The sequence below is a fragment of the Octopus bimaculoides genome, chromosome 4 (genome assembly GCF_001194135.2).
Source record: "Octopus bimaculoides isolate UCB-OBI-ISO-001 chromosome 4, ASM119413v2, whole genome shotgun sequence".
In the NCBI taxonomy this organism is placed as follows: Eukaryota; Metazoa; Mollusca; class Cephalopoda; order Octopoda; family Octopodidae; genus Octopus; species Octopus bimaculoides.
This window is the reverse complement of record NC_068984.1, coordinates 78675226-78690495: the sequence shown is the minus strand read 5'-3', so window position 1 is coordinate 78690495 and position 15270 is coordinate 78675226. Positions and strand designations below refer to the sequence as shown.

The 15270-nt window shown below is 36.6% G+C and overlaps 1 protein-coding gene across 8 annotated transcripts in view; it reads right to left on the bottom strand.

Annotated features, from left to right (window-relative positions):
- Positions 1-15270, bottom strand: part of LOC106877928 (kelch-like protein 9) — a 381832-nt gene that overhangs the window by 7327 nt on the left and 359235 nt on the right. Inside the window, exon 1 of one of the 8 annotated variants that reach the window (XM_014927002.2) lies at positions 11602-11801. The exons of the other annotated variants lie outside the window; for them this stretch is intronic. The gene's annotated coding sequence lies outside the window, so the exon portion shown is untranslated. Of the gene's footprint in view, positions 1-11601; positions 11802-15270 lie in introns of those variants that run through there. 8 annotated transcript variants of the gene reach the window in all.

The window sequence follows — 15270 nt, the reverse complement described above, 5'->3', positions numbered from 1 at the left end:
TATATATATATATATATATATACTAGACATGTGTGTGTGGATATATACATACGTTCACATACATACATATTTATTTATATGTGAGTATATAGATGTGTGTGTGTGTGTATGTATATACGCACATATATGTATACATGTGGATATATGTATATATCCACACACATGCACATACACACACATACAAACACACTTCCCTCCACACAATCAACACACACACACAAATAAACACGGATTTATTCCCCTTTAACCATTTATATTGGAGTGATACTTTTCAAGGAAGTGACTTCGTTAATGACTGGGAGTTGAATGTGAACCAATTACACCACAGCAAAATCATTTCAGTGATCCTAGAATGCAATGCAAAACTCTCGTTATCACGATTTCCCATTCATTTCATGATTGTACGATGTAAACTAGGGAATGAAAACACTTAAGTCAAAATCGTTTGAAACTCTACTACAGACTATACTAATTTAAATTAATAAGAAATTAATATAAACATATTGTTTCTCAAGAATATCTTTTTGCTTATATCAGTCATTGGACTGCAACCATCTAGGGGCACTGCCTTCAAGGCTTAAGTTTTAAAAAATTGACCCCAGTAGTTAGTGTTTTGTTCATTTTTTTTATGCCTGAGTACTTATTCTATTGGTCACTTCTGCAAACTGCTAAGTTACAGGGGACATAAACAACCAACACCAGTTGTCAATGTAACGGTGGAGACATCAACTATGTCTAGAAATAAAATGAAAACTCCAAGTGGGGAAAAAAATACAACAGATATTGACTATCATACAAAGATATTAGCTCTTAACCCTTTCGTTACCGTATTTATTTTGAGATGCTCTGGGTTTCTTTGAATTACTTTAAATATAACAAAGAATTTAGTAAAATAACTTAGTTATCATTAAGCTAGTGTTAGGAACATAAATTGTGACTAAGGTTTGGTGGAAGATTTTAATTCAAAACTTACGAAAACAAGACATTTGTACTACAGAACCAGAGGCGGTTTCAGCAGGGTTGGTATCAAAAGGGTTAATTGAATATGTTAGTGACTTTTTTTTCCAATAGTACCATAAGTTCTAGATAGTTATATGCAAAGAGTAAGGTCTGTCGTGTCATTCATGCCTTATAAAACATTGTTATACACACACATTGCTTTTTCAATAAATAAAAGTGATCCCCTGAGGCACAAATTTATCTTCACCAAATACTTTCCCTTTATCTTCATTGACTGGCACTCTATTGGTTATGACAACAACGTTGAGGGTTCTGGTCGATCTAATTAATGAAACAGTCCGCTCATGTAATTAATGTGCAAGTGGCCGAGCATTTCACAAGCATGCTTACCTCCCACAGAATTCTCAGGGAGTTAAGCATGAAACAGAATATGACAAGGCTGGCCCTTTGAATAATAGGTACAACTCATTTTTGCCATTTAAGAGAACTGGAGCAACATGAAATAATGTGTCTTGCTCGGGGACATAGCATGCTGCCAGGAATTGAACTCACATCCTAATGATCATGAGCTGAATATACTCTAGCCACAAAGTCAGGTTTTCACTTTGTCGTCATTATTAACTTGAATATCAGAGCAGTTGATTGGCAGAACTGACAGAATGTCGGACAAAATGCCTTGCAGTACTTAGACGCATCACTTTGTATTCCAAGTTCAAATCCTACCAAGATCAAATTTGCCCTTCAACTTTCCAGGTGTTGACAAAATAAAATACTAGTCAAACACTGGAGTTAATTTAATTAACAAACCCACTCCTCTAAATTTCTAGCCTTGAGCTTTCGTTAGAAACAATTATATTTGAGTGATTATGCTTGTAGTGGGTGTGGGATCTTGCTGGGCGGAGCTTACTGCAGCAACAAATCATATCCCTACCAACTAAATAAAAAAAAAAATGAAAGCCTATAGCAGTACAGGGAGTGTTGTTATTGCAGCTTAGTCCCAGGTCAGCCCAAATCGAGCTGATCCATGATCAAAGGTACTCCAGCTGTGACCATCCCATATTTTAAACGGGTAACTAGTATTGCATTATCCAATATGTCAGTTTTATATTTTTAGTTTTGCAGTGGCATGTGATTCAGTGGAAGATTTAGCTGCTATTTCTAATCGGTGAAGCAATCGCATAGTGGCTATGTAGCGCAGAACTGTGTAATGTAATGAATGAGAGAGAGAGAGTGTTAATGTCGTTACAGTGATGGCGTAGTTTTCTTTTTGAGCTGTTGGTAGGTATATCTGGATGTTTGACTGTGATTATATATGCAGTAGTGATCATAGATGTAGGAGTGTGAAGGCGCATGGCCGAGCGGTTAGGCTGTCACACTCATGATCTAGCGATTGTGGCCTTGATTCCAAGACCGGGCGGCATGTTATGTTCTTGAGCAAAACACTTCATTTTATGTTGCTCCAGCCCCCTTTCGATCAGGAGGGAGTGTTTGGCCTGCTCACCCAACCGGCAGGGGTGGCACCATTCAATGGTTAAAACAATCCAAAGTGCGTTGTTACCAGCTATGTGTAACAACATCTGATAATCTGGTCAGTTACACGACCACATGATATATGTATTAATAGTAGCAGTAGAGTCCATGATATGGATCGGAGCTTACAACAGCAGTAAACTGTCATCCTATTGGCTGAGAAAAAAAGGCGGCGGGGCAGAATATATTAGAATATACTGCAAATGTACAGTATGGCACAGAGTAGTAAACTGTTTTGTTGTAGTAGTTGTTGTTGTTTAGACCCACATCAGTCCTAACTGAGCAAGTCTCTGATTGTCGACATATGCAAAGGTCCTCTGATTATAGACATATGCAAAAATTCATTAGGGCAGTGGTTCCCAAACTATGAGTCGCGAACGGCATCCTAGTGGGTTGCAAAAAGTTATAAAATTACGCATTAGCTTTGATTAACTGCTGTCTAACGAGAGAGTTCAAGACTCATGTTTTCAATACCAGACTGGTTGTTTTATCAAGCAGTAGGCTTTTTTCACGAATTTAACAAATCAGAGGTGGTCATTTTCTCAAATTATTTATTTGTACGTAATCGTAAAAAGGTAAAGTCTGTTTTTACCTATTTATAGAGAACTTTAAATAGGCGCAGTACAACACTGATCGAGCCAATAACAGTTACTGCTTCGAGGTTTTGTATTAGAGTTAATACCTGCCCATAGGGTATGGAGACGTTGAAACAGTTATAAAACGTTTTGTTTCACATTTAATATAAATAGTTTTTAACCCAGTAGAGTTAAGTGGATCGCCATAAACTGGTGTCATAAATAGTGGGTCGTGTCTCTAAAAAGTTTAGGAACCACTGCATTAGGGTATTGCACTCACAATTGTTAGGTCATGGTTTCAAGTCCAGGAGAAGCTGGTATGTTGTATTTTTGAGTAAAACACTGCATTTTGTATTGCTCCAGTCCCCTAAGCTGTAAATAAGTAACCCTCCCTCCAGAGGGAACGTTGTGACCTTGACTTCTATATGCCATGAAAACTAGGTAACTGGCCCGGTTGGTCCCATGGTTCAAGACACATACAAAAAAAATTGATTACAGGCATACCATCTGTGACCACCCCATCTATGTTTTCTAGGCATAGTGTGTTTGGGTTACATTCTCAAATATGTCCTTTTTCTGTTTTTATTTTTTGAGATTGTAAGGTATGATATGAGGAAAATGTGGCTACTATTTCTAAAACATTAAGTAACCACATTGAGGCATCCTCATTTGCTTGAAGGCCACCACTTCTTTTAAGATACCAAAGTGTGTTTTGAGGGGAATTTTGTTGCTTCCTAATTACCTCAACAAACTATTTCCTCTTTTAAGATGGTAGGGTGAAATTGCAGGGAGATTTATTTACTATTTTTAACAGGTCTATCTCACCTGCTTCCATTTTGATCACCACCAGAATTTCCAAAAGGGGGCCTCTGCATGGTCACTAAACCTACTAGAAATAGCAACCAAATCCACTTAAATCTAAATCTTGTTAGTGATAGGTATATATACATCCAACAAAGGAGCAAAAGAAGAAAAGAAAAAAGACAGGATGATCATGGCTGGAATGCTTTTAGTCATAGGTCAGAGCAGTTGTGGAGCTAACGAACAACATCAGATGTACATAAACAGGCTTGGTCAATTGGTCAATAGAGAGAGAGAGAAAGAACATGTTCAGTCTGCAACAATGCACCTGGGAAGATCAACCACAGCATGTTGGACTGTGCTGTGTGATTTTCAGTTAGGCAGGTGACATAGTATATCTGGAGCAATAGATCTCTGGGTTATGCCTAGTTGTTCGGACAATAATGCTACTCTTGGTGCCATAAATCTGACCGGGGGCTACACAGCACTACCACCACCACCACCACCACTAACAACAACAGCAACAACAATATTCCACAGCTGCTACTGTTTCTCAATGCTCTCATATATTTTCCTCCTCCTCCTCCTCCTCCTAGGCCTGCACAAGTTAAGGTGGGTCTGTGCCAAGATGCACAAACAACCAGGCGGGGCAGGATATTAGCAGGTGGCTCTTTTCTTTACTTTTGCAGAGAATGAAGCAGAGTAGAGCTAAGTGTAATCGGGGAGTGGAAATTTAATGGTTCAGTAGTCTTCCTTTGATGCTAGGCATGTTGTTTATCTATTTATTGTTGTTCCCTTGCAGGGGCAGGGATGAGATGCGAAGAGTGGAGGCAACAACAGAGGTGATAGAAAAACTAGAATGAACAGATACTTTACTGTGCATCTTATTTCAGCACCAACATAAGATAGGAGTTCATAAGGCTATTGCATATATCTGTGTGTAGGCATGAGTGATGAGACGAGGCAGATGGCGGTGGTAAGCATGGTTTGGATTATGATAGTGATGATGATTAGGCTGAAAAAAAAAATAACCAACATAGACTGATGCTTGGTTTCCTTCACTTTCCAATCTTCCAATAATAATCATTTCATTTTCCAATTTCCTATTAATAATTACAAGTAATAAACTCTTTGAATCAATTGTCATCGCATATATCTTTCTCAAAATTTACCGTTTTACCCATTTAAGAGTAATTATTAACAAAGGTAGAGATTCTGCTTTTTCTTAGTCTACTCAATATATATATATATATATATATATATACTTGAGCAAAATATTGATAAATATATATATATATATATCATATGATCATGTGACCAACCAGGCTATCAGATGCTGTTTCACATCGCTGGTCACAATGCACTTTTGCATTGTTTTAGCCTTCAAACGATGCCACCCCTCTGGCTAGGTGAGCAGGGCAACATTCCGCACTGATCGAAAGATGGTCTGGAGCAATGTGAAATGAAGTGTTTTGCTCAAGAATACAATGCGCTACCCAGTTAGGGAATTGAACCCACGATCCAGATATATATAGTTGTCCCTCAGTTTACATAGTTTCAGTTGAGCAGAACTTTGAATTTGGTCAATAATCCTCAAGTTTTCCGATCCATCAGTTTGTGCCCAATAATTTATATACTATTATTTATAACAATGATTCTCAACCAGGGCCCTTTAAGATTTTATTGTTAAAATTCATATTCTGTAAATTGCTTATACTTCTACAATCCACAAATTATTTTAATTTTTTTTAAAACAATTCCTAATAATATTCAATTATAAAAATATAAGAATTTTTTAAACACTGAATGGCTATGAGGGCCCAATAGAGTAAAATAAGAATCAAAGGGCTCCATGCATAAAAAATGGTTGAGCCCCACTGATTTATAGCTTTATCTACTTCAAGCTCCACAATTAAAAGTGATTTTTTTTTTTCCTTTTTTTTTTTTTTTTGTAACTTAGCCATTACTAAGTTGGTGTCTGAAACAGAAATTAATGTGAAATTTTGATGGAAGGTTTTTAAGTTAGATCATTTGAAAATCAGAAGTTTGTATTATTACAGTCAGTGACAGTCTCAACCCTTTCCATACTAACTTGCTTACAATGGCAGAGCTTAATTTAAGGAAGATTAGGGTGCCACTTTCAGCAGGTTGAGTGACTATATAAAAAAACTCCTTTGTTGAATACGAGTCCAGTAAACATATAGTGATCTCACCTTATATGGAAGAAAATATCATTAGACAGCTTTAAAAAAGGCAGATCAGTCAATACTTTCATCTGCCAGAAAACGCTGTCTCTCTCGCTATCTCTCAAAAATTTTATTGAATTCTTTCAGAGAGATAGATGCTTGATGTAAGAGACAATGCCAAGTAGGAGTTATTTCTCCGCATCAAAAAATCATAGTTTCAGTACCATAAACATGTTATTAGGATGTCACATGAAAGGATCACAATACGGATTCTTCAAGCTGAGCCAACTTTGCAGAGGACCTAGGGGTAGACGAAGATGGTTTGGTAATATCCATATTTTCACCTGATCACGCTTGGGGGATCATCCTCATCATCATTTAGCATCCACTTTCCCTGCTGGCATGGGTTAGACAGCTTGACTGGATCTGGTAAGCCAGAGAGCTGTACCAGGTTCCAGTCTGATTTTGATTGGTTTCTACAGCTGGATGTCCTTCCTTATGCCAACCACTCCAAGACTGTAGTAGATGCCTTGTGCATGTCACTAATATGGGTGCTTTTATGTGTCACTGGCATGAGTGCTTTTATGTGTCTGCGGTACAGGTGCTTTCATAAGTCACTAGCACAGATGCTTTTACATGTTACTAGCACCAGTCACAACTATGATTTCACTTGGCTTGATAAGTCCGCTAAAGTACAGCAAATTGTTAAAAGCAGGATAACATTAGGACCCTGTGGAAGAGATACCTGAGGACACTACCCAGACAACCCGCCCAGGAACAGTGGGTGGGTAGTGAAAATGAATGGATGGATGAAAGACAATTGGTGTAAAAAGTAATGTAATGTACCAGTTACTTAGAATAGATATGATAGGTAATAAGGGAAGGGGTTAGCAGTGTTTCAGTCGATATATAAATACTTAAAAAACCTCCATTAGAACATGAATTAGCAATATCTAATATAGACACAAGGTCACAAGTTCTGAAGAAGTTTAGCAAATGTGTGTGTCTGTGGCGGGGAGTACTGGAAGTTGATGGGAGTATAATTTAATGCAAGAAAAAAGAGCTGTGTCTTTGACCTTTGCAGGTCCTCATAGATAGTTGAGCAAAATGAAAGAAGAAACCATGACCCCGGGGTTAGCACCACAGGAAGCAGCACATCAATATACCTGGTAACCCACTTTAACATTACCATCATCATTACCATAACCATAATCAAAGCCATGAACATCATCTGCCTTGTCTCAGTTATAGCACCATTATCATTAGTCCTCCTCCTCATCATCATCGTCATTTGTTATGACTTAATCAGGGAAGGAAAGGGCAACACCCATGACTTATTACAAGGCCTCCCAGACTGGTGGAAGGGAAACCCTGGTTTGAATACTTGCAATAAAGTGAACCCCACAAAAGTTAGCTGACAACTAGATCATACGTAGTAGAACTGAGAATGGACAGGGATGTAACTCAATACCACAAGGCATGCAATGTGTATTTCCTGTTTTTCTTTCAAAACAGTAGGGTGAGATATGAGGGACATTATTTTATATAAATATCTTATATGCATATTAAATATACATATATATATTATGAAACCTGATATATGTGCACTTAATATATATATATACATTTTGCTAAATACTTTTAAAATAAAGGCATGGGCACAGCTATGTGGCTTAGAAATTCACTTCACAACCATGTGGTTTCAGGTTCAATACCACTGTGCTACACTTTGGGCAAATGTCTTCTATGATAGCCCCAGGCTAACCAAAGCCTTGTGAATAAATTTGGTAGACAAAATAAAAACTGGGGGCAAGGAAGCCTGCCGTGTGTGTGTGTGTGTGTGAGTATGTGTGTCAACGCGTGCCTGTGCATGCACGTGTCTTCTTGCATTGGCAACATGCACCAATTGTAAACAAGCATCAATGTCGTACAAGCAGTGTTGCTTCTTTTCAATCTTGTATGAAAACACAGACTAGGAGAAAATATTACATTGCTTGGGAACGGTGGAGGACAGGACCGAGGACAGGTAGAGAGCATCCAGAATTTCATCTGACCCAGGAAGCTTCAAAACAATGATGATGACAACGATATCTTTTATCTTTTACTGGTTTCAGTCATTAGACTGCAGCCATACCGGAGCACCACCTTGAAGAATTTTTAGTTTAATGAATAGTACTTACTTTTTTGTTAAACCTGGTAGTTATTCTATCAGTCACCTTTGCTGAATCGTTAAGTTACAGGGACATAAACACACCAGCATCAGTTGTCAAGCAGTGATAGGGGACAAACACACATACAAAGACATACACATATGCACGACAGGTTTCTTTCAATTTCCATCTACCAAATCCACCCACAAGGCTTTGGTCAGCCCGGGGCTATAGTAGAAGAAACTTGCCCAAGGTGCCATGCAGTGGGACTGAACTTAGAATCATGTGGCTGGGAAGCAAGCTTCTCACCATACAGCCATGCCTGCTCCTTATATATGCATATCAACCATATATTTAAATAGTTCAGTATATTTAATTTGATATAAAGGGGGCCTTACAAAATGGGAGAGGCTCCATGAAGGGCTGAGTTAGTGCACTGTACACATTAGCAGTACAAGGGTTACAGCCAGGGACATTCAGTGTCATTGCATGGCAAGGAGATTGAACCTAAAACCGAACCCAACACTAGGGAAGTGTCTTTTACTATAGCCCCGAGCCAACCAAAGCTTTGTGAGTGAATTTGATAGATGAAAACTGAAAAAAGCCTGCTGTATGTATTTGTGTGTATGTGTGTGTGTGTGTGTGTGTGTGTCCTCCACCGCTTGACAAAAGGTGTCGGTTTGTTTATGTCCCTGTAACTTACCCGTTTGGGAAAAAGGACTGATAGAATAAGTACCAAACTTTAAAAAAGTAAGTACAGGAGTCAATTTGACTAAAAGACTCTTCAAGGAGGTGCCCTAGCATTATCACAACCAATGACTGACACAAGTAAAAGATATATATTCATTTAATTATTTTGTGTAATTTTAAGGAAAACATAATTCATCCCAATATTTTAAGTAACAACTTTACTCTTTAACTTGTTTAAATTTAACTCCTGCTTTGTAACACCATAATATACATTTTGTGGTAGATAGATATGAACAGGCTCTGGTGGTAAAAAAATAATATACCTCAACAAAATAATAATAATTATTACTATTATTATTATTAAGTACTGGAGTTGGTGCAATCAACTTATCTCCTCCCCCAAACTTACTGGCCTTGTGCCAAAATTTTAAGCCATCATCATCATTATTGAGTGAGAGAGCAGCACATGCCATCAAAGTGACACTGGGGTACAATTATGAAGCCGAATATACCCATCTGATAAGGGTACATCAAGCACATGCATCACAACCATGGGTGCAACATGGTGATCTCATATCAAGATAAACAGTGCATGACCTTGAAGGTGGGGCCCAGTTAGAATTTTCTTCAGGCTGAGTAGCCCATCCCACTCTAAAGGTCCCTGAATAAGGTTTGTTTAAGGATATTATTATTATTATTATTATTATTATTATGGAGTTAAACCAAATAGAACTCTCAAAACGATAAAAGAAAATTATTCATAGTTATCAAAAATAATTCTAATTTCTGGCACAAAGCCAGCAATTTTGAATGGGGGGAGGGGAGTTGTTGATTACATCAACTGTAGTACATGACCCTGGAGGAATGAAAGGCAAAGTTGACCTGAGTGGGATTTGAACTCAGAATGTAATGAATTGGAAGAAATACTGCTAGACATTTTGTTTGATGCCCTAACAATTCCACCAGCTTACCACTTTAAAGTAATTAAAGGTAAAATAATTACAAAAACTGAAAAGAAGAGAATAATTCAGTGCATTGTTGTCAGGAGAAAATAAACAGATTATAAAGTTACGGCTATGTTGTTGGTAATAATAATAATAATAATAATAATAATAATAATGATAAGCACATACCTAAGGCACACAGAGCTGCGCTCGGTAGTGAAGTGAGAGCACATTATAAAAATAAAACTACTGAATAATAATAATAATAATAATAATAATAATAATCCTTTCTACTATAGGCACAAAGCCTGAAATTTCGGGGAGGGAGGATAGTCGATTAAATCGATTCTAGTATTTGACTGGTTCTTCATTTTTATCGACCTCGAAGGCTAAAAAGCAAGGTTGACCTCGGTGGGATTTGAGCCCAGAATGCAAGAAATGTCGCTAATGATTTTGTCTATTACCACAAAGGTGCCACATGAGGGCTACACACAAGGACAAATTACACAAACGGATTTAGACTCGTGCAGAATCGAATATGTATGTATGTATGCATGAATGCATGCATATGTGTGTGTGTGTATATAATGAAACGCGACGTCCCAGCCGGAGGGAGGGGGAGACAGGTCACCAAGTGCCATTCGAGGAGCCTTGAGGATCCAGAATTACCTACCTCGTCTATCAAGGCCAAGTACCTTCTCACAGTTATGTTAATTATACATTGGATTAATTATTGCGAATTAAGTTTGCCGACAGCACGGCAATATCATAATTTTAATCGACCCCCCGAGGAATACAACAACAACAACAAAAATGACAGGATTCACCTATAAAATGGGTCTATTAATTATATTTATTGCTTTGTTTATTTACAGTTGACGACGGAGGACTACGAGACAGTTTACTGTTGCCGCGACAAAGAAATACACACACGCATATATGTGTGTGTGTATATACATATATATATATATATATATATATATATATATATATATATATATTTACACACAGAGACACAGAGTGAGAGAGGGGGAGAGAAAAAGCGTTGTTGGTAGATATATTTACAAGTGGGGGAAAGCGGAAAGTGGTAACGTAAAGAAAAACGTTTAATAAGCGGTCTTCCTAGCGAACTGAATCTTATATAACTATTTAAGACGTACTTCTTTCGGTTCTCGTTGTAGTTTAGCCCCAGGCCAACCCCGACCGAGCGAACCTCAGATCAAAAAAGCATGACAGTTGCAAACTGATACGTCTTCGAGTTTACTATGATTTTATTATTTTTCTTGAGACATATATCTACGACTACATTATCCAATGCATATCTGTTTTTGCTTTGATTTTCATTTTTTTCTTTTCCACGTTTTATTTTCTTTGTCTCTTTTCTTTTTTTTAAACAATTCGAACGATATCTCGTTAGTTTTTAAGAACTAGTATTAGTAGATATAATAGGGGTAGCAGTTGTTGCTGTTGTGGATTAGCCCTGGTCAGCCCTGATAGAGCAGACTATATATGATCAAAGGTGTTTTAGCTGAAGCAAACCCGTCGTTTTTATTTTTTTTCTTCCATGCATGATGTAGCAATAGTAACATTAACCTATGCGTCCTTCCTGTTTTATTTTACCACGCTACAGTGCGACCTGAGGATAATTTGACAGTTATTTCTAGCAAGGCAAACGTATAAGGCGATGCTCCCCCATTAGCTTCTAATTCCTGGAGTTCTTTTATCCAGCTATTTATAGGTTTACGAATTCAACAACTGTACGTACCGTTTGATGTGGCGAAGGCCTGTCACTGTATCTGTCTGTTCAGTAAACACACATTAAACCAGCTGACTAACCTAGTCAACCAAGGATACGGTTGAGCGTTGGAGCATGTCCATATCTTGACCAGAGCATTCCAAATCGCGATGTGGTGACGTGAGGCGAAACTGAACACAGATTGGTTAGAACGTTGCAAAACACATGTGCACACAAAAACATGTAAACATGTGAGTTATCTCCCCTGAATACACTTCCACTTGAACATTAAAATACTACGTATGTTCAGAAGTTTATGAACGTAATGTACGTATGCTTATATGTATATATGCACATACATACACGCACACATATATATATTCTTGTATACGTGTGCGTGAGTATATGTGTTTGTGCGGGTGTGGGTTTGTGTGTGTGTGTGTGAGTATGTGTGTATACACACATACGCACATGCATTAATATATATTATATACATATATACACACGCGCGCGTGTGTGTGTGTGTATATATATATATATATATATATATATACACACACACACATCTATATACATATTTTCTTTAATCCCTGGCTGGAGACAGAAGGCTGTCCTCTCAATAAATACGTTGCTTATTGGTGCCGCTGAGTATGTTATGTTTGTGTGCATATTATATATACATATATGTGCATCTATATACATGTATGTGCATATATATATATATATATATATATATATATATATATATATATATATATATACATATATGGAGGAGCACTCCGTCGGTAACGACGACGAGGGTCCCAGCTGATACGATCAACGGAACAGCTTGCTCGTGAAATTAACGTCCAAGTGGTTGAACATACCACAGACACATATACAATTAACGTAGTTCTCAGATTCAGCGTGACAAGGTTGGCCCTTTGAGATACAAGTACTACTCATTTTTGCCAGCTGAGTGGACTGGAGCAATGTGAAAATGTAAAATAAAGCGTCTTGCTCAAGGACCTTACGATAGTGAGCCGAATGCCCTAACCACTAAGCCACACGCCTTCCTTCACACATACACACAGACATATGTATGTGTATGCTCGTCTATATGTGTTTATATATGTGTATATATATATAAAGTTCATATATATATATGTGCGCACGTATATAAATAATAAGGGTGACTTGTTAACAGTTCTTCAACTGAAAGGCAAATATAAATATATGTTTATATATAGATATATATACATATATGTATATAAATGTGCATATATACATATACACATCTATATATATATATATATATATATATATATATATATATATATATATATATATATATATATATGCATATATACATATTCACATATATGTGCATGCATACATACATATATATGCATATATACATATATGCATATATATGTGCATATATATATATATATATGTGTGTGTGTGCCTTTCAGTTGAAAAATTTCTAATAAGCCAATGCATCTATATATGTGTGCACACACACACAGAGTTTCATTTTTATGTCTGAAGAAGGGGTGTGGCAGTGATAGTAGACTTTGAAAGCCCTCCTTAAATACTGTAGACGCTATCGCACAAGGGACCTCCTTCACTTAGAATGGTGATATGGCAAGCCAATAGGGTAGGCTTTTCATGATATACTGACCAGCAAGAAATACCAAACATGTTGCTCTTACATTGCAACGCCTACTTGCTTTAAAAAAAAGAAAACATTGGATAATATAAACCTAGATATACAACACCGGAACAAAAGGATGGGATGATTATGGCTGTAACTACTTTGATTGTAGGATCTTTGTAGCAGGGCTGAACGACGGTTAAACAACAGCATCAACAGAAAGACAGAGTAGCTTTGTTCAGCTGGGTTATCAAGAACATTCAATATGACAATCTCCCTGTTGTTAGAAGACCAGCAAAATCTCTAGGAATAGACCTTACTTCAGATGAACTCCACACAAAACTAGGATCTCTGCAAATCAGCCAGCTGTAAGGCCCAACCCACTCTTCATTTACAGATATTTCCCATCATTATTAGCAGTAAAATTAATGTGGTGAGCTGGCAGAATCATTACTGCTCAGGATAAAATGCTTGACAGCATTTCCTTTATCTCTTTACATTCTGAGTTCATATTTCATTGAAGTTTGACTTAGCCTTTCATCCTTTTGAGGTAAATAAAAATAAGTACCAGCTGAAGAGGCAATGTAATTTGTTAACCCTTGTTAACCCCTCCCCCACTCCCAGCAAAATTTCAAGCCTTGTTTCTAAATTAGCAAAGATTACCAGGAATATCCTTCAGAAAGTCATGACTGGAGCGAAATTATGATTCCCTTTCTCTCTCTCTCTTGAATGAGAATGGAAAGACTGTCTTATATCAGGCTAAATAGTATTGCTACATGTTTAATTCAAAGTTAGCCCTGATCGAGCTAACCTCTGATTAAAGGCTTACTGGCCATGACCATGGTGTACTATCAATTACATTACCCAACATTTAAAATGATATACTATCATTTGAGGAAGATTTCACTTCTACTATTTCTACCAGAAAAAAAATATACAGAGGGCTCCCTCATTGGCTCAAGTTGAATTCTGCCTAACATAGGCATATATATTAGACATCTATATTTTGGGTGATGTTTATGGCTTCACAGTATTTCTCCCTTATCTTAGAAGGTAGTGTTATTGTTGTTATTGTTATTTAGTTCTCAATCAACTCTGCTGAAACTAACTTTTTATGGAAGAATGTTTTTGATTAATAATGTTTTTTAATAAGAGAGGCACCAGTTGTGAAAATCCTGCATTTTTTTCCTGAAAGGCAGTTGGGATGTGAATTGCAAGTGATTAAACTGACGCCTTCTTTCCCCCCTAGGAGGCTAAGTGATAATGTAAAGAGATAGAGGGGGGAGATTCCATTGTTTGCTTTTGGTTATCAATAGATGTATCACAGCAATTGGAGGGATTTTTGATGATGTCATGCAAGTCATAATGAGAAAAAAGAGAGGGAAAGGGCCAGAAGTTTGGCAGGGGGGAATCTTTACCTTTTTTTCAATTATAACATTAAAAAATCTAAACAAAAAAGTGAAATTTCTGTAATAGACCATGCAGTAACTCCCACTCCTAAAGAAAAGCATTTATTTTTTTTAGTAGGTCCATCATAAAACATACAACAATAATAAAACAAAATTCTGTTTAGTCTACATTAAATCTCATATTCTGTTTAATTTAATTTAGTTTGATTAAACTGAATCACTTTTTTTGGTTTAGTTTAGTCAACATTGAATATATTATTCTGTTCAGTTAACACACAAGCTCTTATTCAATTTGGTTTAATTAATAAATATTAAAATCTTAACGTGATGTTAACACAGAATCTCTTATTCTATCTAGTTTAATTAACAACATTAAAACTATTATTCTGTTTAGTTAACAGAGAATTTCTTCTTCTATGAGGTGTAAAACAACATTAAACCTCTTATTCTGTTAGTTAAGAATAAATATACACATAGTCTCCTTCCTTTCAAGTATTAAGCCAAAACAATATTGGTTAAAACTTGTCCTGCATGTGTAGGTCTTCTTGCATTCTGAGTTCATTGCATATATATATATATATATATATATATATATACATACATAGACATATATATATATATAGATACATATATATATACATATAGATATATATA